This window comes from Euprymna scolopes, chromosome 37 (genome assembly GCF_053919585.1).
Source record: "Euprymna scolopes isolate OS-2025 chromosome 37, ASM5391958v1, whole genome shotgun sequence".
NCBI lineage: Eukaryota > Metazoa > Mollusca > Cephalopoda > Sepiida > Sepiolidae > Euprymna > Euprymna scolopes.
The window spans coordinates 63711155-63739114 of record NC_136518.1 but is presented as its reverse complement, the minus strand read 5'-3'; the positions used below and the strand labels follow the sequence as shown (position 1 = coordinate 63739114).

Below are 27960 nucleotides of genomic sequence, written 5' to 3'. Positions count from 1 at the left end.
CTGCCTGTACTGTTGTATCGATTTATATAAATATTCTTCCATTCTGGAATGTTTAATATTTCCCATTGTCTATTGTCTCGACCTTTTGACTGATATCCTCTCACATCTGATCAAATTATGCATTTCAATAGACAATGGTGAAAAGCCTCACATTCCTCAACTGAAACTAATTTTCGTGTGTACAACCCATCGAATGCCTCTCTTTCTGGCGTCACCTGCCAAATATCAAACAACCGCATATCAAGGCTCAGAAGGCACGCGAGGATAACAGTTAATGAATATTAGATAGCTGGTGAGACAACACCGTGATAATTGAAAATCATGGAATTTGAGTAGGGTTTGATTATATTTTATTTTTTGACTTTTTATGGAAATTTTTCCAGACAAGACATCAACCCACTTGATGTAAGAAGCTCCAATTAATACCACTTGAGGAACATTCTGTATTAGATACGTTTTTTTTTATGATGTTTGATTTTAGTCTGACCGGCTCACGTCAAACTTCGGGTGACTTTGCTTGAAGTGTGCTCTTAATTCAGTTAAAATTGATTGAAGGTATATAAATAGGAAATGTATGGAATCATCCTCTGAATAGTTCTCAATCCTTTCATAATATTGTCCCGTCATCTAACTGAAAGATTTTTCTAATCATTAGCCTCGAGTGGCTTTTGGCCTTTGTAAGTGGTGAACATTTAGTATATAAATAAATTGGTAATTCTCGGTAACTTTGCTTCCTGCATTTTCACTTATCTTCTAGAGCAGGGGGTCTCAAAACTTTTCGACCAGTGGGGGGGGGGTGCATATTGCTGAATTTCCAAAGCTACACAGCTGCAGTAATACAATCAAATTAGCTGAACATCTTTTATACTGTTTTGCTGATTAGCTTTGCTTTTTAGTGAAACTGGTTCTCCAAAACCTCATTTTCTTTAAATCATTTTCTGAACAAAAGGAAAAACCACCACACTATTTTCATATATTTCCATTTAAAAAAACATCCAGAACATTTTTATGTTTTCCATAAGAGCTCCGCAGGCCAAATTACAGGCTCTGGCAGGCCGGATTTGGCCCGCGGACCGTAGTTTGGAGACCCCTGTTCTAGAGTGCTCATTACACCCATACGCGGAGGCATGCATATATTTCTGATTTTTTTTACTTAAAGGCCTCCTTTTCAATGGTCTTCGACCACTAACTGATCGAGCAGCGTATCACATCTTTTCTTTATCTGCGAGATGATTATCAGTATTAGTTCAGCGTCTTGTAACCAGGACATGAAAGAAAGGTGGATAAACAAATACCTGGCTGGAGATAGGGTAGGTTGGGAGTCAATTTGTTAAAGCTGTTTGTTAAATATGCCAGCATGCGAAACAGACGCTAAAACGACGACGACGACGATGATGATGATGATGATGATGATGATGATGATGATGATGGTGACCCTCTTAACTTATTTTCCAATGGATTTTCATGAAGACTTTCTCTCTTTCTCCATCTTTCTATCTATTCACAAGAAGAATACGTTTCCTACGATGAGTAAAATTAATTGATGATGATGATGATGATGATAATAATGATGCGGTGGTGGTGGTGGTGGTAGTGGTGGTCGTCGTCGTCATGTTGTTGGTGGTGGTGAGTTATGCTGCTTGGTAAAGAAAAAGGCTTAGACTCTCTGAGTAAAAAGGATGGGAAGTGACAGTGGTCAAGTTGTTAACGAAATGGACTGACGACTTGGGAGTCCCAAGTTCGAATCCAGTTCGTTCCACAAAAATTCCATTTCACTTAGGATGTTGGCAACCTTCGCGTGGTCCTTCCTGTAAGTATCCGATGTCTTTCTAGAAATAATTCTCATGAGAACAAGGCCGATAGCCATTAGTCGTGTGCTCTCATATAATGAATGAATACGTGAATGTAGGATTGACATAAAATTCTTAAAGATAAACTAAAATGACCGAAAAATGGGCTTAAATGACTTAAATGAATAAAAAGTAAATGACTTATAATGGCTTAATGAACTTAAGGATGACTTGAATGCTTAAAAAATAACTGGAATCCTTCAAAACAACTTGAATGACCTGGAGAATGACTTGAATGGCTTTGAGACTGACTGGTTGTAAAGTGGGTGATCATTTTAGATTAAATTAATACAGAAAAGTGATCCCCCACTTTATAGCACAAAAAATTATTTGATTTAGGGAATTTGAAAAGTTATTTTCGTATTCAGGAACCCCGAAAACCAATAAATAGTTGTGTAATAAACATAAAAAGAAATAAAAAGTACATGTGTTACGGGCCGACCAACTGAGTGACTTATAGAGTTGCTTGCACACAACTAAAAAAACTATTCTGTGGTATGCATTTAAAAAAAAAACTGTTCTCCGTCAGTCGGACTGTAACACATTTACTTATTAGTTACGAACAAGTGCAGCATTTGTTAAGAACAGATACTACACTTTGAGATATTAAATCTTTTATTCATGTTAAAAATACAGTCAAAATCAACGATGAACAAAAAACTTAGGCACATGGCCAACTCAAAGGGGGGGATTGTGGGGGTCGTTGGTCATCCTTGTCACTCCAGGACTAAACAAAGTCAAAAGTTTCTCCCAGCTAGTATCTTCTTTCACCATAATACCGCATTCGCCCTTTCATATTGGGGGACGTCCTACTTAACTCCCAATTTTTAAAACATTTTTTATTGACGTGTAAAAACACTTTGATCTTAGCCATGTGGCCAAGGAAAAGTTATATTTTGGACAAGTTTCAGAAAAGTCTAACGGATAGGTAAAAATTTATGGGGCAAAAAGTTTCATTATTAGCAATTGTGGTACATTTTTAACCCCTTATGAGCCCCTTGGAATGCTGAATACCAGTGACAATGGACAAACAGTGCAGTTTCACACCTAAACACATGTATATTAACATTCAGTAACATGGGAAACCACTATATAGACATATCAAGTTTTTGTTGAGAAATATGAAAAAACGCGCCAGAAGAAAGGGCGTTTTCAACACTAGAAGTCCCCGATGGATGCAAACCAGACTTTTGCCAGGATCACCCATACTGAATTTATATTAAGAACAATGCCGTCCACATTTTGGGCAAGCTTCAGAAAAATCTAATGGATGGATTTGTTACGGGACAAAAAGTGTCATTTTTGGCCATTTTGAGGCATTTTTTACGTCTTTTGAGCCCCCTGTAGGCAAAATGGGAATTTCCGCACAAAACATATTTTTTACTATGCACATCAATATATTGAAATATAATTTGTGACAAAATTTCAGGAAAAACTAATTGACAGTTATCTGTCAATCACCCGGACTAACGGACAGACAAACGCACCAAAAACATAGGTCCCTCTCTGATAAATCGGGGGACCAAAATGTTACTCCATGTCCCTTGCTTAAAAAACGAGCCGCACATGCATGGTCCCCCTCTGTACGAAATATAGTTTTAAAAATTGGTGCTGCATGGGAGTTCCAAAAAGGTGTGTTTTCTAGCATTAAATGTACCCAAGGGACGCTAACCAGAATATTACCAGGGTCACCCATACTGAATTTATATTAAGAACAATGGCCTCCCCATTTTGGACAAGTTTCAGAAAAGTCTAATGGATAGGTAAAAATTTATGGGGCAAAAAGTGTCATTTTTTGCAATTTTTGTACATTTTTGACCCCTGATGAGCCACTTGGAATGCCGAATACCAGTGACAATGGACAAACAGTGCAGTTTCACACCGTAACACATGTATATTTACATTACGCAACATGGGAAACCACTATATAGACATATCGAGTTTTTGTTAAGAAATATGAAAAACACGCCAGAAGCAAAAAAATCCCCGGGGGTCGCAAACCAGACTTTTGCCAGGGTCACCCATACTGAATTCATATTAAGAACAATGCCTTCCACATTTTGAGCAAGTTTCAGAAAAATCTAATGGATGGATCAAATGTTACGGGACAAAAAGTGTCATTTTTGGCCATTTTTGACCCCCTGCAGGCAAAACAGGATTTTTCTAAAAAAAAAATTACTATGCACATTTATATATTAAAATATAATTTGTGACAAAATTTCAGGAAAAACTAATGGACGGTTATCTGTCAATCCTCTGGACTAACAGACAGACGGACCCATTGAAAACATAAGTCCCTCTCTGATAAATCTGGGGACAAAAATGTTACTCCATACCCCTTGCTTAAAAAAAAAATGTAAACGTTTTACAAACCAACCGATGGAGGGACTTGCATACGACTAAAAATGCCTTAGCATGAAAGTGTTTCCCCTTCGATTGCCAAGGAAAAGTTACAAATGTAAGTGCAGCATCTGTTAAGAACAGATACTACACTTTGATCTTAGCTATGTGCGCAAGAAAAAGTTACAAACATAAGTACAGCATGTAGTAAGAACAGATATTACACTTTGATCTTGGCCAAAAGGCTAAGAAAAGGGTATTTATTTGCTCCCCCACCGAGCAAATTAGGCACAAGATCGATTCTTAATGTAAGGAGTGAAGGGGAAATAGGGACCAACTCCCCGGGGAGTAGGGGAGCTGGATAGTAACAATTGGTATGAAGGGTTGCTCCTACATTGACCAAGGTCTTATATGTGGGGTCGCTCCCATATATGGTCTTTGCTTGCAGTATCTGCCAGAACAGATACTACACTTTGATCTTGTTTATATAGTTTATTTCCATAATGAAAAAAATTTATAATTAAATAATGAAAAAATTCAAAAAATAAAAGCAAAAACTTAACATTTGTAAACAAACTTAGGCACAAGGCCATACAAGAAGTTGGATGGGGAGTGTTGCAGGGTCTTTGTTACTAAAGTGAAAATTGGAGTCTTTAGCGACTTTACTCTTGACTGGCAACATTTACCACAATACCTCATTCACTCTGTGGACTCTAAACTAACTTAATGAAAACCCCAGCATTTTTACAAAAAAGAATAGATTTATAATTTCTGTGTGTGTGTGTGTGTGTGTGTGTGTGTGTGTGTGTGTGTGTGTGTGCGTAATTTTTTTTTTATATTTATTATCAAAATGTGTGTGTGTGTGAGTGTGTGAAAAAAGTTCAATTCATTGGAAAATAAAAGGTTCTTGAATTTGGAAGAGAAACAGTTTGTGTTGGGGAGTGGGTAATCTAGAAAAAATATACAAAAAATAAAATTACCTAGTGCATTGTTAGTAAGGCCCCTCCCTGAGCTAATCTAGAAAGTTAGATCACCTACTGTTTTCCGGGGCACCGAAAACAAGCAGGAAGATCCCTAGTGGGAGAATTCTTATCGGGGGTAGGGAGGAAAAATAAATAATTGTCAAAAACAAAAAAAAAAGGGGAAGATGGGGGGGGGGTAGGCGGCGACCTTCCAGTAAGGGTTGACTAGGGGGTGATAAAACAAAAAGATAGAGGGAGTAGTGGTAGGGTAGCTTTCTTCAGCGTGGGTAGGGCGGGTGTTTCGTTTCTGCTCCCCTCTCTGGGCAGAGATGTCTAACCCCTCTCTCTCTTAATTGCGATGTGGCACTCTGACCTGCTAGCACCCACTGCGTCTTCCTTCGCTGCTCTCCCCCCCTTGCGGGGGATCAGAGCTGACTAATCTTACATCCCCGTGAGAGGAGGTCAATCCACTTTCTCTCTTTTAACCTCCCCCCCCCCCATTTCCCTGTATTTTCCTTTCTCCCCCGCTACACTTTGGTCCGCGTCAGCGGCCGGTGAAGTTTTGTCTGCACGATGCCGGGGAAAAGTCATATACCACCTCAGATGCGCCACATCGCCCCACTCGAGTACTCCCCATCGGAGGGAGCACCTCCCACGAGGGATGAAGAGGAGGAGAAAGCCAGGGTAGGGACGCAGCCCGCGGCAACACAGACAGTGCCAACACCAGGAGGGCAACAAACCCAGCCCCTTGCTCTCCACGAGGGCCACTCCCCAGAGCGGGGAGTCAAAGAAGCGGCCGACGAGGGAACGAGGCTCAAACTCGGTGGTACATACCCAGCAACACCGGTTCCACCTCAATCCTCGTCGGTCGAAGCAAACACTCCCCAAGAGGACCATGACGAAACGGAGGACACCGGAAAAAATGGCTGACGAGGGAACGATGCACCCGGCAGGTGGTACACACCCAGCGACACCTGTTCCACCCCAATCCTCGTCAGCTGCAGAAGACTTCACCACTTCTGCTCCCCAAGATAACAACCTCCCTGCAGAAGAGCGAAGAGAAGCTGGAGGTGAGGAGACCAAAGACGACACTGATGGACCACAGCCTGTAGCACCACCAGTCTCCCAATCCCTTTCCGGTCACCCAACACCAGCTCCCCAAGAGAACAACTCCCCAAAATCAGAAATGGAGGAAAACGAGGATGGCGTTGCCTGCAGAACCAGATCTCTGTTCAGAGACACCCTAGCATCGCTCAAAATTCTCGGGGGGAATACAGGGCACCTTCACCGCCCGAAGCCTCCCTAAACACGCCAACTCCACCCAAAGTCCCAAAAGGCAATCCTGTGACAACCAAGTCTGCGGAGGAGAAGCCCACTCCACAATTTCTGGGCAAAACCAAGGTAGGGGGCCAGAGATTAGGCCACAACCAGTGCACGACATTCCAGGAGGACTGGCCAAGCCTACCTCCAAACAAGGCAACTATACAGCAGCAGCAGCAGAAAAAGAAAGAAACAGCAGCCACCCCTTGTCCTGGTCCATCCAACAATAAATAGGACGGAACAGCGACATGGGGCCCACAGAACCAGGAGCAGATGACACCAGAAGAGTACAGAGAGCTCTTCAACTCAACCTACAAGGCCGTCACAGATGAGATAAACATTAAACTCCTTCAGGAACAAATCGAAGAGCTGGAGAAGAGAGTTCTCTCCCTTGTCACCTCTGACCTTAAGACCAGGAGCTTAACAGGTGTCGACAAAACCTCATCGGACTGAACATACCAGTCAGCTACGTATGCAGAAGTTTCGCCATGTGCGACATCCTGCTCCCCAGTCAAGAAGAGGCAAGAAGACTGGCTAGGTCCGACCCCGGAACCAGAAATATTCGGCTCCAGCCGGTATATTCTAACAAAAGAATCACCTCAGTCTCAGTCCTAAATGTTCCATGCTACATGACCGGAATGGAGCTCGGTGCCATAATGATCCAGTACGGCGACATGGAAGTGGTCATCCCATGCTGCGGTCATCACGTTGTGTTGACCGGGGATTACAAAGTTTGAATGGTCCTAGACAAGGGCGAATTTTACACCCTTCCAGCCATGCTCAAGTTTGGGGACTGGACCATGACACTGATCATGCAGGGGAGAAGGCCGCACTGCTACCACTGTCAGCACATGGGACACATGGCAAAGGACTGTCCCAAAAAACAACCAGCCAGATCCCCCGGAAAAGCCCCAAACAAAGCACCGATGGACACACAGGCATTTTCTCTCTCAAACAAAAGTCAAGAGTCTCTTTACTATTTATTTGTCTAACCTAGTGGGATGGGCTCCGTAGCACCCAGTACAGCATGTGCCATGCTTATGGTGGTAACACGAATTCAAACTTGATGCCTCGCCGGATGCACAAGCTAGCGTCATGCACCCACGTCTTGTCAAAGGCCAGTCGAGGCAAACTCTTCCAATCGCATCTGATCTTTACTTTAAGCAGATGTTTAAAGTAGACGATCAGATCCCGATCCGGAACAGATATCCCTTCGCGGACTCGCTTGAGGCGTGTGATCCATATGACCATCCTCGCTACTGCTAGTATCGTTAGAAAAACCATTCTTTTCTCCCTAGGGAGTGGCGGATCAATGTTCTTCACAAAATATGACTCATCGATTTCAAGCCAGCACTTGGCATCGATGCGAGCCGTTACCTCGTTGACGTACCTTGGAGGGTCTTGAGCCTGCTGCAGTGGAAAAATGCATGACCGGTTGTTTCCCTCATGTCCTCGTTGCAGCGCAGGCAGTAGACCCGGGTTTCTTCATTGTACAGGTTGAGTTCTTCAAGGAGGGGCAGTGCATTCCGGACAAATCGCCAGGTAAGGGAGTTTGTAAGAAAGTTCATTCCTGGCGCCCAACTCCACTGGGAGCGGACCTCCTCTAACGACATCCCCATCTGTTTCACTAGCGGTTCCTTTGTGCTACGCCCCACTAGCTTCTGATAAAGCCTGTTCCTAGACTGTTCAAGAACACTGGTCCTCGGCAACACTCTAAGTGCGGACCGGCATTCGGCATAGAATGTTTGTTCCCCCCTCAGTCTTTGCCGAGCTTCGACCGAGGAGTCAGGTGTGAGATTGGAAAACAAGCTTCCAACAGCAGTGACCCATAGAACGTCTACCTACAACGAACGGCTCAGGAAGGCCAACCTCTCTGCGTGCTTGTGACACAGGAGATCGGGCAGTCCCAAGCCTCCCTTGATCGGATTTCAAACACAGACTTCTCGGCAAACATAATGCTTATCCTCATTCCACAAGAGTGTGCTGAAGTGCTCCTGTAAGCTGATTCGTCGTTTTGCAGGGAGGGTAAGTACAGACAGATGGTAAAGGATGAGCGGAAAGACGTATGTAGCACACGCCTCCACCTGACTCTTCAATGACAATTTCCTTTGAACCCAAGTCTTGACAGAGGATTCGACCTTGGTCTGTACTTCCGTCCAGTTTTTCTTCAGCTGGAGACCTGGTCTGAACCACACACCGAGGATCTGGACCGGGCTGTCGGTCCAACTGAAGATGCCCGGAAGCGAATTTACTCCATTCCAGGCACCCAACCGCAGACCCACCGACTTACTGTGATTGAAGACGGCCCCCGTAACTTCTTTGTATTGAGCGAGCACCTCGGTGACTGCTTGAATGTCCGTGGGGCAAAACACGAACACGGTGACGTCATCAGCGAACTCGGAAACCCTGGTCATATGTATCCAGAGAGCTATCCCATGCAGGACTGGTGTAGTCGCCTCGCCCCTTAACTTGCAAAGGAGGAGTTCCAATGCCAGGACGTACAAGGGAGGTGACAGTGGGCAACTCTGTTGCACCGACTGGGAGATGGATAAAGACTCCGACAGCTTACCGTTGATCTGCACCGCTACCATCGGCCTGTCATACGGTACAGAGATCCACTTGCGGAAGTCCAGATTAAATCCGGCGGCCTCCAGCACAGATCCCAGGAACCGATGGTCCACCCTATCAGAAGCTGTGGACTGATCCAAACTGATCAGTGTGGCCTCAGCGTTGTCTTCTGTCCCTTCTATGATCGTGCATATCAGATGAAGATTGTTCTGAATCGATCTACCCTTCACAGCATAGATCTGGTCTGGTTTGATCAAGTCAGTGATGACAATCTGCAAGCGATTCGCAAGAACCTTGGCCAAAATCTTTAACTCTGTGTTTAGCAGAGTCAAGGGCCTGAAATCGTCTAAATCTTACTCCCCACCATGCCGTTGACATTTGCTCAGCAATGTAATCACTCCCTTGGTCACCTGCCCAGGGATGGAGCCCTGAACAAACCAATGGTTGAATATATCCTTCAGAATAGAGACCAACATGGGCGACAGTCTCAAGTAGAATTCGTAGGATAGACCATCAAGTCCTGGGGACTTGTTGCAGCTGACCTGCTTCAACGCAGTAATGATCTCATGTTCCAAACAAAGACCATCACAGCTAGCTGCTCACGCCGTCGTAAGGCGTGGCTAGTCGGCCAAATAGCTGCCAAACTCTTCAACCCTGAGTCTGGGTAGTTAAGTGAAGCGCTCCGATAGATGCTTTCAAAACCCCTCGTAAATCTCCCGCATCGACACGAGGGCGTGCCCTTCCAGGTCGTTTACCTTTCAAATGTACCCGTCCGAGCCGCGCCTTAGAGCAGCCTTACGCTCAACAGCAGCTACATTAACAGCCTCATTCGAGACTTTCATTAGCCTAGCTCTAACTATCTGGCCCACGTACCACTCGCTAACCAAGCGGTTGAGGTCTTGTTTAGTTAGGGTTAGGGTTATTAGGCTATCTCTAGGGGGTACCCCCCTCCACCGCCCGAATTAGCCTATTCTCTATACGCTTCTTGGCCTTAGCCTAATCTAGCATGATGTGTTGGCTGTACTGGACCAAGAAGCGTCTAATCTTAACCTTGAAACTAACCCACCACTTACTCCCGGTAACCGCCCCCACTAATGCCCATTGAATTATCTCTGTGACCTTCAACCGGTAGTCCTCCAGCTCCAACAAGGTGCTGTTGAACTTCCAGTATCTGGCCAGTTTAGGTCTAGAGCTCAAGTACAGACAGGCCATAACTAGTTTATTGTCCGAGTGTCCTAAAAAGTTGAACGTGGGGCAAGTTAGGAAATCTACATCGCCTCTTCTAACTAACATCCGATCCAAGTAAGTACTTGGATGGGAAGGCGCATTAAGATGCCACGTCCACATCTCCCGCCCCAGGTGGTCCACGCAAAATCTATCGACCAGGTTGCACGTAGCCATCAGGTCAGACAGACTGCTGTCACACCACACCGACCCGCTAGTCCACCCGATCTTATCTATCCTGGGATCAAGGATGACATTCCAATCACCCATTAAGACTACCCTCTCCGGATCATCTACAAAGCCCTCCACTCGTCGAAAGAAGAAGCCCTTTCCACAGCAGAATTAGCTGCATAAACTGTGACTATCCGAAACACACTGTTATTAACGGCAACATCAACGACAATCGCCCGCCCGTACTCGTCTGCGTGAACAACATTAACTGATGCTGATAGGGTGCGATTTATTAGCAAGGAGATTCCACGACTATAGGTATTGCCATATGCTGAGTAAACATTGTAGTCGCTCACCAGCACCTGACAATCCCCGTCACAAATAAAGTGGGTCTCCTGTATAGTGGCAATATCTACCTTGAGGGACACCAGATCTCTTAGCACGCGTGCGGCCTTGCTTCGACATCTGACGCCCCTCACATTATAAGTAGCCAAGTTTAAAGCCATGGTCACCTACATTACACATGGGCCTGAAATCCACGGGGGTGAGAATGTGGCAAGCTTGTCCAAGGCTTCCGGTCAGTAATTCAGCTGAGGATGATCCATTCTTGGCCACGCCTCCCATGTCCAGGGGAAAGGTTAGTTTGAGTGCCCATTAAAAGGAGGGGTGGATGTAAACAGGGGCTCTGCCCTCACATTTGTAAAATAAATTGTTCAGCGAAGGATGCTCCATGTTCACCAGCTGCTGGCCCGGGATTGCATACTTTGCGGCATCTATTATGGCCCAGAGAGCCTCTGTCCTGGAATCCTTGCTGACCCTAACAAATGTGGTCAACAAGGGAGCGTCTTTGAAGTTGGTGGGATCGGTGATATTGTCCCTACCGATATAGGTCAAGTTCCTTAGTTGGTTGTAACGGATCTTCTGCTGGCCTTTCAGCTCTGGTGTTGCCTGCAGAAGGCCCATCTCACATATCCTTCCTCCTGGAAGGAACGGGAGTCTTTTTGTCTGCTCCATGCAGACAGTTGTGGTTGGGGTTGGTTTCTCTTTAGCAGGGGGGAGAAGGGGGGAGAAGGAGTAGGGGAGGAGGAAATGGGTGTGGACGTGTCATGTGTAGGGGTGTTTGGCGCTGGGGGTGTTACTTTTTTGGGCGCGTTATTTTTCCTTTCTGGGGATGGATTGCATGCTAGAGTTCTGGAGGGTTTGGGGATGGAGGGGGCCTTTTGCGCTGGCTGTTTGGGGTTTGGGGTTGTGGGGAGATCAGCCTCGGTGTTATAAACTTTGTCTTTTGGGGTGGGGGTGTTTCCCTTCGTCTTCCTCCTCTTTGTCTTCGTTCTTTCACCTGTCTCTGCTGTCTTTGCTGTTTCTGCCACTGTCTCTGCTGTGGTCTTCTCTTCTTCCGATGCGATCTCTTACTCTGACTCTTGAAGTTTCCTCTTGTTCGAGGAAGAGGGTGCCGGGATTCGTTCGTGGTGGGTGCTCCCTCCGATGGGGAGTACTCGAGTGGGGTGTATCTGGGGTGGTATATGCCTTTTTCCCGGCATCATGCAGACAAAACTGCACCAGCCGCTGACTCGAACCAAAATGTAGCGAGGGAGAAAAAAATGCAGGGAAATGGGGGGGGGTGGAGGGGAGTGGGTGAGGTCAGAAGAGAGAAAGTGGATTGACCTCTCCCCATGGGGATGTCAGATTAGTCAGCTCTGATCCTTCACAAAGGGGGAGAGCAGCGAAGGAAGATGCAGTGGGTGCTAGTAGGTCAGAATGCCGCGTTGCAATTAAGAGAGAGAGGGGATAGGCATCTCTGCCCAGAGAGGGGAGCAGAAACGAAACATCCACCCTACACACGCAAACAACCCCAAGGAAGCGAAAAAGAGAGCCCGATCTGCTCAATCCACTGGGAGAGCAGTGAAGGAAGACAAAGATTGGGCCTGGCAGGTCAGAGTGCTGCTCGGGCGATTAAGAGAGGAGAGAATAGACCATTTCAACCTAAGAAGAGAGGAGGAAACGAAGTACCCAACAAACTAAAACCAAGTCGAGTCTACCAAAAAAAGTGTTGTTGGTCCCGAAAACAGCAAACTCCCAAAGAAGGGATCAGTTTTCGGGTCCAGACTACCACACAATGGCATCGGTCCTGGGGGAGCGAAAAGGGTCCAGACTCCCCAAAGAGGGGGTCGGTCCCACTGACAAAGTTTAGTAGAGTCACAAAAGTGACCAAAGTGAAAGCCTTAAACTTGAATGGTGTGGTCAAGTGGCGGACCTCTTGAAAAAAATCCAAGATGAGGTAGCTGGGAGAAAAAGGCCAAGAAAAGCTGTATTTATTTGCTCCCAAACCGAGCAAATTAGGCACAAGGCCGATTTTTAATGTGAGAAGTGAAGGGGAAATGGGGACCAACTCCCCAGGGAGTAGGGAAGCTGGATAGTGACAATTGGTATGAAGGGTTGCCCCTACATTGACCAAGGTCTTATATGTGGGGGAAACCCCACCTATGGTCTTTGCTTGCAGTATCTGCCGGAACAGATACTACAGTTTGAGATATTAAATCTTTTATTCATGTTAAAAATACAGTAAAAATCAACGATGAACAAAAAACTTAGGCATATGGCCAACTCAAAAGGGGGGATTTTGGGGGTCGTTGGTCATCCTTGTCACTCCAGAACTGAACAAAATCAAAAGTTTCCCCCAGCTAGTATCTTCTTTCACCATAATACCGCATTCACCCTTTCATATTGGGAGACGTCCTACTTAACTCCCAGTTTTTAAAACATTTTTTATTGACGTGTAAAAACAAAAAAGATAACAATAAAATGGTACAATAATTCATTTGTGTCGAGGGCGGGGGAAGAAAAAACAAAAGGTGATTAGTAGGACCCTCCCAAACCCGTCTAGTTGATGGACTGCCCGTTCCACTAGGTTTGTAAAAGGAACCTCGCTTCTGTGGGTCAGTCTCTAGGTGGGGATGCCCTCTAGATGGGGGTGAATAGAGAAAAGAAAATTTTGTGGGTAAGGGACTACACTTTGATCTTTGCCAAAAGGCCAAGAAAAGCTTAAAAAGCTAAAAACAGCATCTATTAATAACAGAACTTTGATCTTAACCAAAAAGGCCAAGCACAAAAGTTTTAGGGACAGACCAACCGACGGAGTGACTTATAGAGTCGCTTGCACGTGACTAAAAATCTTGGGGAAACCGATAGCAACAACAGACTCTTCGGATTATTATGACAATGATGATGATGATGATAATGATGATGATGATGACGAGTAAAAAGAATAAATTTCCAAATCTTATTGTGAATACAACATCTCGCGACAAAACAAAATCCCGTAATCATGCTGTAGGTTCTTTAAACATTTTGTACAATGTATTATATACAATGTATTATATACAATGTATTATATACGGACAATTTCAAATAGCTTTTCTATTCAATCGATATAATCAAATCCCGGTGGGTTTTTACTCCTCTTCTGAAAATCATTACACCCACGCAACCACCTTGCTCATTACGAACCATGTTTATATTTCCAATTACTTCGCTTGAAGGCCTCCTCTTCCACGGTCTTCTGCTGTTAATTGATGAAGTTGTATATTGATCCTGCCTTTATCCGCGAGAGGATCACGCTGACTGCGTTACTCAGCTCATTAACATCAAAGGTGAAATTAATGAAAAGTTGACGACAAACCAATTCCATATCTTGCTTCCAACATGTCAGATCGGCATCTTGACATTCTACAAATTGACGAGGAGACAACTCCAACTGCAAATAAGATAAACATCGGAATTAATCCTAATGGATAATCCCTTGGGGGATTTTTATGAAGATTTAGCGTCATACATTCTTTCAGTGAAAGCACATTTCTCTCTTTCGCTACCAATATCTCTCTCTCTTTCTCTCTCTCTAAATATATATATATATATATATATATATATAGCTATATATATATATATATATATATATATATATATATTTATACACACACACACACATATATAAATATATATATATATATCTCAAAACATCGTTAATTCATTACCCACAGAGGATCAGTCGTATAGCGTAATAGTGAGAAGCCTTGACTGTCATTTGGGCGGTCGGGTTTCGATCCTGGCTTGAGGCAGTTTCCTGTCGAGCAGCACTGATGAGCTGTGAAATAGCGAACCAGTACTGTATGTGGATGACTACACACACACACATACACACACGCACACACACACACACACACATATATATATATATATATATATATATATATATATATATATATATATATACTAGCAAAAGTACCCGTCGTTGACTGGGTTAAAAAACAGCCTACAGAAAATGGACTATGATTTATGAAAGTATGATAGGTTATGAAAAGGAACGGTTGTAAAGAGATAGCTTCGAATTTGGGGGTATCAAAACCAAAGCAAAATATAATGAAAGTAAAAATAAAATAGATAAATCCCATAATTTATTATACCATACCTGTTCACACTGAAACACTTATCACAATATTCTGTGGATCTATATTAAAAAACCTTGTTAAACTTTGTGACATATTTCCATTCTATGGAAGTTAGGCGCGAACAAACGCCCTATAATTTTATTATACCATATTTGTTCAAAATGAAACATAATTATCAAAATATACTTACGCAGATAGATATGAAAAGTCTTTATTAAAGTTTGTGCCTATTTCCATTCTATGGAGGCCATGCGCGAACGCAGACCCCACAATTTTATTATACCATCCCTATTTAAGTTAAAACATACTTATCAAAGTATTATTATGTAAATCTATATCAAAAACACTTGTAAACGTTTTTTTTTAATTTAAAATTTTTTTATTTCCATACTTTGTGGACCAGGCGCGAATGCAGACTCCACAATTTTAATGAACCACCGTTCTGCCAGATCAAACATACCCATTCCTGTGTCTCAATACATCTTCTATCATTATATGTAATCAGTTTTTTTTAAAATAGTCAACCCTATAGGAGCTTATTCGTGACAACACACACACACACACACACACACACACACATTCAACTTTATATTATTTATATATATAAAATGAATGAATGACAATAGTCTATATTTCAAGGAAAGTTCATGATATTGACCATCTTACAATTTATTTTTTTAATTTAGTTGCCATTTACAATTCTTGACATTATCTGTGTCATAGCACAAAATTAATCACTTAATTATTATCTCAATTCAAAATGGCTTAATGTTAACATATTATGAGATATTAGCTGTACCTGGCCATGCGTTGCTGTGGCTCAGTTTGTTAAAATGGAACACATTCCTCAAGAAAAATTGCATTTTGTTCGTTTATTTACTTTTATTATTTTTTGCAATTTTTTTAATCAATAAAAGTTGTTGTTTTTTCCCCCAAAAAAGATTAATTTTTTACCATAAATTGTTAGGTGAAAGTTTTCTTTTTCAGGAAAACTTGCACTTTTTTTAAAAGAAATTTGGCAGTAAACGTTTCTCTTTGAAAACGGAATTTTTATTATAAAAAGAACAGATGACTGCTTTACATAAACACTGTAAATAGTTATATGAAAGTAGAGAAAAATTTTGATTCTTCTTTTTCCAAAGAATGTACAAATTATTTATTTTTTTAACAGATGTTTAGAAAACAAACAGAAAATACTTCCATCATTAATTATGCAAAAAAACAAATAAAATGTTGATTTAGTGTTTCAACATTATGCCTATAAATTACGATAAAACTTGCTGAGTATGCGCTGTTTCACAGTTGTTGTAAAAATGGAACGGAAACTTAAATTTCGCTTCGTTTTAATCTTTCTTAATTTTTTAATTTTGCTCCCCAAACGAATATAATCAAAACAGTAACATTCAACAATTGTACTTTATGTATATAAAACACGAAATATTTATTGAAAAAAATTTTTTTTTTAAAAGTTAATAACGAAAGGGAAATGATTCCATTTTTAAACGAAAAAGTCAGTTTGGTATATCTTTTGTTATTTTTTACATAAGTCTAGCTTACAATTCACATTGGAAATGTTGACATTTATAGGTTGTCGGGTACGTTTACAACTAACAAACACTCCAATCTAGTAGATGTATCAGAATTTTTGTAGGAATTTTTGACACCCCTATCACGAAACTGCGAATAAAATATAAAAACTCATAATTTCTCTTTTAAAAGTGGGTTGTTTATTTTCTTTATGGATTATACTTCCAAAATAAACCATTAAAGTGGGTTTAATAGTAATAGAAATATATTTTTTTAATTTAAAAAAAAACAGTAATGAATTTTACGAACTCAAAATTTTTCAATTTTTAAACTTTAAAAATCTATCAAAATTTTTCTATTGATTCTATTTTTACGATATTTTTAGGGTCAATGTGAAATTTTATGCCCTTTCCAATAAACCGGATATACTATTTTAGACAAACGTTTTTTTTTAATTCACGTCCCCTCCCATTTTCAAGTGTCTATTAAAAAGTAAATAATTAATTTACTCACCAAAGTTTTATATATCACAAATTGAAGAGAAAAAGTCAATAAGTAATATATTCAAATTTAAAACAAAAAAGTAGTGTTTTTTAGAAATTTACCTGTAAAGTTCGAAGTTTAAAACCTTTTTTTTAAACCACGTTGTTTGTTTTTTCTTTTGTTTTTTTATGAAACCTTGGTCCTTGCTCCTTTAATTTTAAGAAATATTAGGGCTTGAATTACATTTTAGGAGTAGTTATAAGCTTGGAAAGACAGGGGGTCGAATAATTCACGCCTCCCGTTTTGAAATGTCTATTAAAAAATAAATAATTTACTCACCAAAGTGTTATATATTACAAATTGAAGAGAAAAGGTCAATAAATTATATATTCAAATTTAAAACAAAAAAGTAGTGTTTTTTTTTAGAAATTTACCTGTAAAGTCCGAAGTTTAAAACCTAAAAAAAAACACGTTGTTTGTTTTTTTTAATTTAAAAAATTTTTTTTTTTAATGAAACCTTAGTCCTTGCGCCTTTAATTGAAAAAAAATTAGGGCTTGAGTTACATTTTTCGAGGAGGTATAAGCTTGGAAAGACGGGGTGGAATTATTCACAATTTTTCACGAAATTTCTGACACACCTACCAATCTACCCATGTTAAGAACAGCTTTCGGAATAGACACCCTAACCTTGCCAGAAAAGCTATAAAAATTGACGTGTCGAATGTGAACGATGAGTTGGACGTAATGTAAAAATGTACCGAATTTAAAATTTCCGTTCCATTTTTACAACAACTAAATTTTTACAACGACTAAATACTTCTAAATTAAGCAGGGTTGCTTAGATCGTATTTTAAACAAAACTTCGGAGGTTGGAATGCCCCCCACCTAAAATGTTCATGGAAAAATCGATTTTATAGCGAGATTTTAGAATAGTTAGCCGAAAAGAAGATGAAAAACAAAACAAATAATCAATAAATAATTGTTACCAAAGGCAATAAATGCTACTTTTTTTTACTTACATGAATGAGTTTATTTTAAGTTTTAAAGTATTTTCAAGCGCTTTTCTTTATTTTTTAATCTAAAATTGCGAGTGTTTGGTGCCAAATATCTCCAGATTTTCTAGAATTTCCCACTAGACTGCAAACGAAATCTCTAGATCTAGCAGGAAAACCGCTAAATTAGAAACACTGGTCACGTGACAGGAAGCGGTAATAAATAATTGTCCCTAAATAAAAAAAATGGCGTATCGGTACAAAGAAAACCACCTATCTATCATAGAAAAATTAAGTATAATGTTATAATTAAAAAGAAATATATAAAAACACACATGGATATAGTAAACATATTATACCAAAACGTGGAAGCAATCCGTCCAGTGGGTTTTTAGACAATTAATTGCGAACGAACCAAGAGTTAAATTTATATATAGATTTACAACTTCTCTTAAAATTTTCGGATTTTTAATCATGACAAAACGCATTTTGTTTCCTTTTGATGGATTGATTGTTGCTATTTCTTCTGATGAGTTAAAGGCAAAATAGATTCACTGATTGATATAATAATTAAGTGATTGATTTTGTGCTACGAAACAGATACTGACAAGAATTTTACGATTCTTGACAGTATCTGTTTCGTCAACTGAATTAAAGGAATAAATTGTAAACATCATGAACTTTGTAATATAGACTTTTGTAATTCATTCATTATATTGCTCTGTAATTTCAATGAGCTTATTAAATAAGGGTTAGTATATATTATAAATGAATAAAGTATATTTCCACAGAATATATATATATATATATATATATATATATATATATATATATATTGTTTTGAAAAAAGAAAAACCGAATGAAATTATGTAATAATCAACGTTTCGTCCCTATTTCAGAGGACATCTTCAGGATATTAAAAAATAGAAATAGGGACGAAACGTTGATTGTTTCATAGTTTCATTCCATTTTTCTTTTTTCAAAACAACATAACGTCAACCATCGCTGGTATTTTATATATATATATATATATATATATATATATATATATATATATATATATATATATATATATATATATATATATATATATATCTTTCTGTAGAAATATGTGTTTTCTTTCAATTGTATTTCACTTTTTATTCATAACAATCCTTTATTTATGAAGCTCAATGTATTACAGAGCATATAAGAAATAAATGATAAAAGTCTATATTCCAAGTTCCATGCTGTTGACCATCTTAGAAATAGAAAAATTGGCACCTAATCAACCCATTAAAGAAAAGCAAATGCATGTGGGCATGACTACAAAATCCGAGAATTAGAAGAGAAGTTGCAAATACCTTTTATTTTTTTCTTTTATAACGTTATTTTGAATTTCTTCTGAGGAGTTAAGGGTAAAATAGATTCATTCATTGATATAATAATTAAATGGATGATTTTGTGTATTGATATTCATATTAAAAGCGCCCATTTTTATATTTATTTTTAAAAAATACAACTTTGTTATAAAAGGGTCGTCGAATTGCATTCATCTGCAAAAGATCTAGCTAATTTGCATATTCTTTTTAACATTCATTTTCATTAATTCCCTATTAGTTGCTTCGGTTTTCTTATAGGATGATCATCTTTAGTTAACTATTACGTGTAATTATATAAAAGTAGATATTCTACATGATTTATACTTACGTAATATTTGCGTAAAAAGCTTATAGTAAACACAAACCTCTTTCTATATATATTTATTTATGCGCATATATATTTGTTTAAACAATTTTGCCTACCAAACTCCTCTGTCAGTTTTTGGTCTACAGACATTAAACTTCATAGATAGCCTATTCAAACACATGCAAAACTTTATATTTGGATTTTAGCCGGGAAAATCGGCACAAAAGTGTAAAAATTAAAAAAAAAAAATGAAATTTGCCAGGTGAAGGTTAAACAGCGGCATTACAAATATGCATGCGTAACGTAATAGCTACATTGGGTTCAATATAATATAATAATAAATATGAAATCCGAATTAATAAAAATATCATATTTAAGCGCATTTTATGACCTCGCAATGGCGAGCGGCCTGTTAGTACATAATATATGTATATGTATATATGTATATCATTCTATATTTATTTGGTTTTTATTTTTTATGCTAGCATTTCAGCCCGACGTTGTCCGGGTATTTGGAGGTGTATATTGAGCAAAAAAAAAGAAAAAAAAGCAGTCAATTTTTTAAACTTTGACCCCTATTATGACCCCTTAACATTTATTGTTTTGGGCCTTAAATTAAATTATTAAGTTAGATCCATATCCAAGGAACCTATACCTAAAATTTCAATTGTTTGTACCCAGAATTGGCGGAGGAGTTTGGTAGAGTTCTCAAAGGTCAAATCGTTGAACTTTGACCACTTAACAGCCAAATTTCTGGCCGAAAACCGATTACAATTTTTTTTTCCAAATCTCAGTATCCTGTATATCAAATTTCGTGTCTGTAGACTTAAAATTGAGTTATTTTTAAGGGAAATGTACACAGACAGACAGATACACACACAGACACTTTCACTTTTATAGATATACAAATAATCTTACTAACACCCCCCCCCAGTGTTGCCCGGTCGAAATTGACAGAGTTATTGCGTAGGGAATGTACACACACACAGACAGACACACAGACACGTTCACTTTTATAGATATATAGACTAGCATGTTGCTCATCCTTGCCCGGTTGTGAAATATGCATAAATATAATATTTGGATTAATACAGAAAGTGAGACATGTGCATGTGGTGACTATAATGTTTTTTTTTATAAAACGTTTATTTTTTGTAAGTAAAAAAAAAGAAGAAAAAATACTCGAGCTGAGATGTGCACGCGAGTATCATGTTTTTTCTAAACAGTTTATTTCTTAATTTATTTACTGCGGACTATTATCCTCATCTTTATTAGTTGTTGTTTCACGACGTTTCGGCCGACTATTCCTCTGGCCTTTCGAGTTCCTATCCCATCGCGGTTACCACCTGACGAAGGCCAGAGGAATAGTTGGCCGAAACGTTGTGAAACAACAACTAAAAAGATGAGGATAAAAGTCCGCAATAAATTAATAAAAAATACTCATTTCAATAATGAATTCCAATTAAGTAATATATATATAATTCAGTACGGACCCGACCATGGAAGATCAGATAATAAATAAACGTGGATTTATAAGACCAAAAGAAAAAAAACAAAAAACAACTTTGATCGCCCTTTGGGGCCCGTGGCACAGTGGATAGAGACGTTGAATCTTTATGGTTCCAGGTGAGAATTGTCTGAAGATAGCGGTTTCAATCCTACCCCAAAACATGGTGAGACGATAACAACTATGGATGGCAGTAACTGCTGAGGATGCAGTTAGGAGATTCAGAGTTCCTATCATCTCACGGTTACCACCTGATGAGGGCCAGAAGAATAGTTGGCCAAAACGTCGTGAAACAACTAAGAAAGATGAGGATAATAGTTAAAAAAAAAATAAATTGATAAAATAATGAATCCCAATTAAATAATAGTTCACTTCTTATAAGTAAAAAAAAAAGAACATGAACTGAAATGGAAATTAAAACCTAAAGGCAGCGAGGCAAGTACGATAACCATTAGACCAGCGTGACACGATATTTAAAGGGTATTTTCAGGCTACTTATTCTTAATAAAAGTTATCTGTAATGTGAACTATTCACGCGTGCGCATTTGCGAAACACTTAGCAAACAGATAAAAAATCCGATGGATCCCACGCATCAATTTTTCAATTTCATTATTTTGATTTTAGCAAATGTTTACAATTTAAGAGCTACTATTGCAATACTATAGATAAGATGAATTGATGGCACACAACGTTGGAGATGGCGACCGATTGGTAGGACCACGTGGTGTCAAACTATGAAGAAATTGACATTTAGAGAATTATGCCTAATTGGTTTCATGACTATGGATTAAAAATCATGAAAATGTGAAATATTTCAATTTTCAAATAATTGAACCTATATTATTACTCCTTAATATTCAGTTAAAACACCCCCAAAGAAACTGAAATTTTAGGAAAATTCCTTAATTGATGTCTAATACCTTTTATTAGAATTTAACAAAAATCGTGCGCTTCCATCCCTTGCTTTTCTACTTGGCATAAAACTAAATTAAACTGAATATAGACCGCGTTTTTACTTCCAACGGCCAACAGTTGTGTTCCAAAAATCATAATGATTGTTTAATTAGTTTAGGAGATAATCCTTCTAGATATCTATCTATCTATCTATCTATCTATCTATCTATCTATCTATCTATAAAAACAGAGATGTGTGTGCCACAGACGATTTCTGATTGGTTAATCCAATAATCACATCTCCTAAAAAAGTATAGTTCTTACGCTCTTAACTTTACCATAAAATATTTTGGTCTTATTTATTGTCCATCTTGGAAGGGTTTAATTTTTTTCTAACTTGCCATTTACAAATTACAAAAATACGAAAATTACAGACATCACAATCAAACCTCCGACTCAACGTCCGCCATTCACACAACAGGAAAGCAAACGCGGGACAGATTGTTAGTAGTACTACTACTACAAACAATACAGCACGAAAACACGCGCACACACGCACACGTCCACTACCGTCCTTGGCTACGTCACGTTGTTATGGCAACACGATAAATACACAGTAAATTTGATTTTCTTCATTTCTACGCAAATATTACGCAAATATAAATCATATAGAATATCTGTATGAATATAATTACACGTAATAGTTAAATAAAGATGATCATCGTATAAGAGAACCGAAAAAAAAAACTAATAGGGAATTTGTATAAAGTTGTATTTTCTTTTTAAGTAAATAGAAAAAAGGGGTGTTGATAAGACTATCGATACTTATACAGTTTAGTGACGACATTAAAAAATGGAAATATTGAAAAAAAAATTTATTGTACGTAACTGTTATAGACTGAAGTTCTCCGAAAAAAAATTCACTTCATTTGATCAAGTAGTTTTGTTCTTACAGCGAAAAGCAATTATTTATCACGACGACGTCAACGTGGCCATTTTGGAAATGTACCTAGCAGAATACCTCCATTTTAGGCCAAATTTCGCAATCTAGCCTTTTTTTCTCGCCATATTGAGATGCGCACAACACATCTGCAATTTTTTTACGTTTTTTTTTCTTTTTTTTTTTAATTCTGCAATTTTTTTGCGTTTTTTTTTTTTTTAAATAAGAATACTATTGAATATGCAAAGAAATTGAAGAATGCAAAGAATTGAAGAATTTTTATACGAGATTATTTTCGAAACATGCTCAGTTGGACACGCATGGGTCGCATGGATAACTTCGAAACTTCGTTTATTTACTTGTTACAAATTAAAAAAAAAACACCCCAAAAATGGCATCTGTCTTCGCAAAAAAAAAAAATCTCATTCTGGTGGGGGGGAAAAAGGGCTAGATTGGCCTAAAATGGAGGTATTCTGCTATGTACGGCAGTTACCTGCCCTTGGGGAATTCCTGGGCCTGCAATAACATTTCCAAAATGGCCACGTTGACGTAGCCGTGATAAATCATTGTTTTTCGCTGTAAAAAAAAAAAAAATACTTGATCAAATGAAGTGAAATTTTTTTTCGGAGAACTTCAGTCTATAACAGTTACGTACAATAAAATTTTTTTTTCAATATTTCCATTTTTTTAATGTAGTCACTAAACTGTATAAGTACCAGACTATCAATACACACAAAAAAATATAGATTTATTTTTGGGTAAAGTTCCCCCGGGTTTTCCTTTCACTTCAGTAAATAATGGTCTTTTGTTATATATATGGCGTACTATTATCCTTATATATATGATGTTTATGTTTATATATATGTATAAGTGATAGTGTCTGTGTGTGTCTGTGTGTCTGTGTGCATTTCCCTATGCTAAAACTCTGTAAATTTTAAGCCTACAGATTCGAAATTTGATATACAGGGTACTGAGATTTGGGAAAATCGATGTGATAGGTTTTCGACAGAAATTTGGCGATTAAGTGGTCAATATTCAACAATTAGACCTTTGAGAACTCTACCAAACTCCTCCTACAATTTAAGGTCTGAACACGTGATATTTTATATATAGATTCCTTGGACATGGATCCAACTTATTAACTTTACTTGATCCCTAAACAATAAATGTTAAGAGGTCATAATAGGGGTCAAAGTTGAAAAAATTTGACCGTTTTTTTTTCCTCAGCATACACTTCAAAACACCTGGGCAACGCCGGGCACCGATTGCTAGTATATATATATATCGTTTTTATTGTCGCATCGTAGAATGTAGAACTGGATAAAAAAAATATAAGAATTTAAAAATCGAGGCATAGCCAATAGATTGCGCCGTGGCCCATATGGTTAGGTCGTCAGTATTGCACACTTCATGAGTGCGGCGACCTGGGTTCGCACCTGTGTCGGAGCACGTCACTGATGAGATGCAGCACATCGAAACCCACTCTGGGTCTGGCGTTGTCCATTGTCGATGCAATTGCTCGATTCTATCTAATTCTGGGTTCTAGCTTTATCGTGAAAGGTGTATGTGAACGGGTATTTATATATATATATATATATATATATATATATATATATGTAACTAATAAAGTGAAACTACATAGCTTGTTCTTAAGTTGCTTTAGTTTGAGTGTATCCGTTGCATTATTCTGCCATCTATAAACCTAAATTTCTTTTATATAAATATACATCGCTGTATATATATTTAGATGTGTAGATTTTTCCTACGTTTTCAGGTTCGATTCAAACGGAAAATGATCAGTCTCATATATACAGGGTGCCCCCCCCCCCGGAAAACGAGCCCCAACTCTAATTAGGCCCCCTTTCTTAGTGTTTTGTCCGAATGAAATGAAACTTTGGTCATGACTAGTTTATTATATTCAAAACATCACATCAAAACACTAGGGTCTTTGGCCTTTTTTTCTCCGTTCTACAGCATATGTTCTAGATCGCCTCCATTTAGCTTTTGTTTTTTTTGGTCACCCTGTATAAGTATATATCATCCTTTATGTCTTTGATTAAAGAAACGAATGTATTCAGTGTACAAAACAAATAGTTAGGGTATTTGGGAAACAATGCTTAACACATTTTCGAAAACTCCTGTCGTAACGGATAAAGTGCTATGTCTAATTCAGTTGTAAGTGACAATTTTCTAAAGGTTGAAGGTGCAATCCTTAGTGCGCACAATACAAAGAATACAATTGCCATTACTTGAGATTTCTATAGGATTATGGTTGACAGAACGAGGAAATTCTACCTCCCGCCATTCAAAAATTCAATGCAGATCCCTGAGTTTCACAGAAAGATTTCCAAGTCTTAAAATAGACCCTTAAAGACGATCGAAGGTTGTATCGGCCGAAACGTTGTGGGTATAACACTCATGGTGAGAACAGTAGTCTGAAGAATCCAAATAATAGCAGCTATCGATCTTCATCTAAAAAATTCTGAAACAACATTTCCAGGCAATAATTATTTCAAATAATCACGAGCCTTTGTCAAGTCAAAATGAATTTAAGAAAAATTCATTAAGGAATCTCAATATATACATCGCTGGAAAATTAAGGTTCTATCATTTACAGGGTAATATTTTAATCCTCAGACACCTGTTTCGCCATCACTATGACTTGTTAGTGTGGTTAGCAATATTTGAAATTCCTCTTCCACACACACTCTCTCTCTCTGATGATTTAGTAAAAGGAGAAAGATTTGATAAGTTTATTCATCACATCCCACTAGCAACTTCCTGTCTGTGACGTAATTTTCTAGACGCGTAACTATAACTTGACTTCTAATAGAAAATTTAACTCTACGTACGTGCATTTAAATATTGCTATGTTATGAAGTTCTGTTAGTTCAAAAAGTAAGGATTGTGCATTTTAAGAAGTGTCTGCGGTTTCCATACTTGCTAGCACACCTACTAAGAATGAGATGAACTAGCAATATTTGATATTCCTCTCTCACTCTCTCTGTTATGATTCAGTAAAAGAGAAAGACTTGATCAGTTTATTCACCACGTCCCTCTAGCAAATTCCTGCCTGTGACGTGGCTTTCCAGGCACGTAACTGTAACTTGACTTTTAAAAGTAAAATTTAACTCCACGAGCGTGCACGTAAATCTTGCTACGCTATGTAGTTTTATTAGTTTTAATAGCAAGGGTTGTGTATTTTAAGGTATGAAATGTTCTAGCTTGCACGATGCCGGTATGTGAAACGATAACGACGTTGATTTCTTTTCAGACAGGTGCGAATCCGAACTCTAGTGGAACACCTCGGTTTCGATTTAACGAGCTTTGGTTTAAGTTTGAAGAGAGAAACAACACCTGTGATTGCCAAGTAAGCCAAAGCCGGGATAAACACAAGCAATGAAACTGGCAGGTGTTTACAATGCGATTATTTAAAGAGTGTCAAGCTCAGGTGAGATGTTAGTCACTGTGCCTAATTAACACAAAAAAGAACCTGTTTGAACCATCGGTATCGATTTCAGCTGATAATTGAAAATAATACACTTTACCATGAAACGTTCGTGTAGAATGTTTGGATTATTCGTATTGCTGTTCTCATCTTCAATGATAATACATAGCTATACGTAGTAATACATAATATGAATGCATAGTAATCTATATATTAATACTGTAGTACCTTTAACATACGTACGTACGTATGTACGTAGGTGTGTCACGGTTTTATTTGATCCTATTTAATAAAAAAAGGGGACAAAAGGTGATAAAATAATACAAACATTAAATTAGTATATAGAGACGATAATTTAATGTTTGTAATATGTTACCACCTTCTATCCCCCCTTTTTAATAAATAGAATCTTCTGATCACCGAAGAGGCAATGTAAAATTTTTTATTATTATTATTATTATTATTATTATTATTATTATTATTATTATTATCATTATTATTATTATTATTATTATTATTATTATTATTATTATTATTATTATTATTATTATTATTATCATTATTATTACTATCATTATTATTATTATTATTATTATTACTATCATTAATATTACTATTATTATTATTATTATTATAATTATTATTACTATTATTATTATTATTATTATTATTATTATTATTATTACTATCATTATTATTATTATTATTATAATGATAATAATGATAATAATAATAATAAGATTAAACAACAACAACAAAAATAAATAAATAAATAAATAAATAAAATAAATATATAAATAAATAAATAAAATAAATAAATAAATAAATAAAAAATAAATAAATAAAATACCACTTTTGGGCCGTACGTGAAACTACAATATTCCTTCTTGGTCTTCTGGCTAGGATCCAAGAGTAGTATCCGTTCTGTCTAAAGATGGTATAATGATATCGTGTGGTTTCTGTTCCCACCGGACGTCCACACAATGGAAATATGTCACAGACTTCTATAAGGATATTGGAGATAAACCCTAATAACCAGATGCAATCTGACACTACATTAACCAGATTACTTAGATAAATACTTTTACAGTTTTAACAAAAGAGCTACAATAATATCGCGGTGTTTCTATTCTCGCTGAATGTCTGTAGAATACTAAGCAACAATATATTACTTTGAAATATGCCGTTGTAGAATTTCCACAGGTCCCACTAGTATATCTAATTTATAAAACTCACTATGTCTGTCTGTCTGTCTGTCTCTATATTTTCAAACTCTATCTCCCCCGAAACTAAAAGTCACAGAGCGACGCTAGAGGCCTCAAAGGATTGGATATTTTATGGGCCGTTTTTATTTATGGGTTTTTAGCCGGTTAAAATAGTTTTTAAGGGGTCAACACTGAAAAAATCGTTATAGATTTTGTACATTCATCTATTTATTTTTTTAATTTTATCAGTTTATATGCGTGTCAAGTTGGTAAAGTGGTAACGTCACCAGCTTTGATGCTAGTTTTGCTTTCGGTTTCGATTTTAGCTGATGGCACCCAAATACTTTTTTTTTCTACTTTTGAAATCACGACTCTGTAAAAATATGTACGGAATCTGGACGAATAAAAATACCAT

The 27960-nt window shown here is 38.0% G+C and overlaps 1 pseudogene; it reads right to left on the bottom strand.

Annotated features, from left to right (window-relative positions):
* Positions 1-4230: 4230 nt before the first annotated feature.
* LOC145261365 (U2 spliceosomal RNA) lies at positions 4231-4448 on the bottom strand (annotated as a pseudogene).
* Between the last annotated feature and the right edge of the window lie 23512 nt (positions 4449-27960).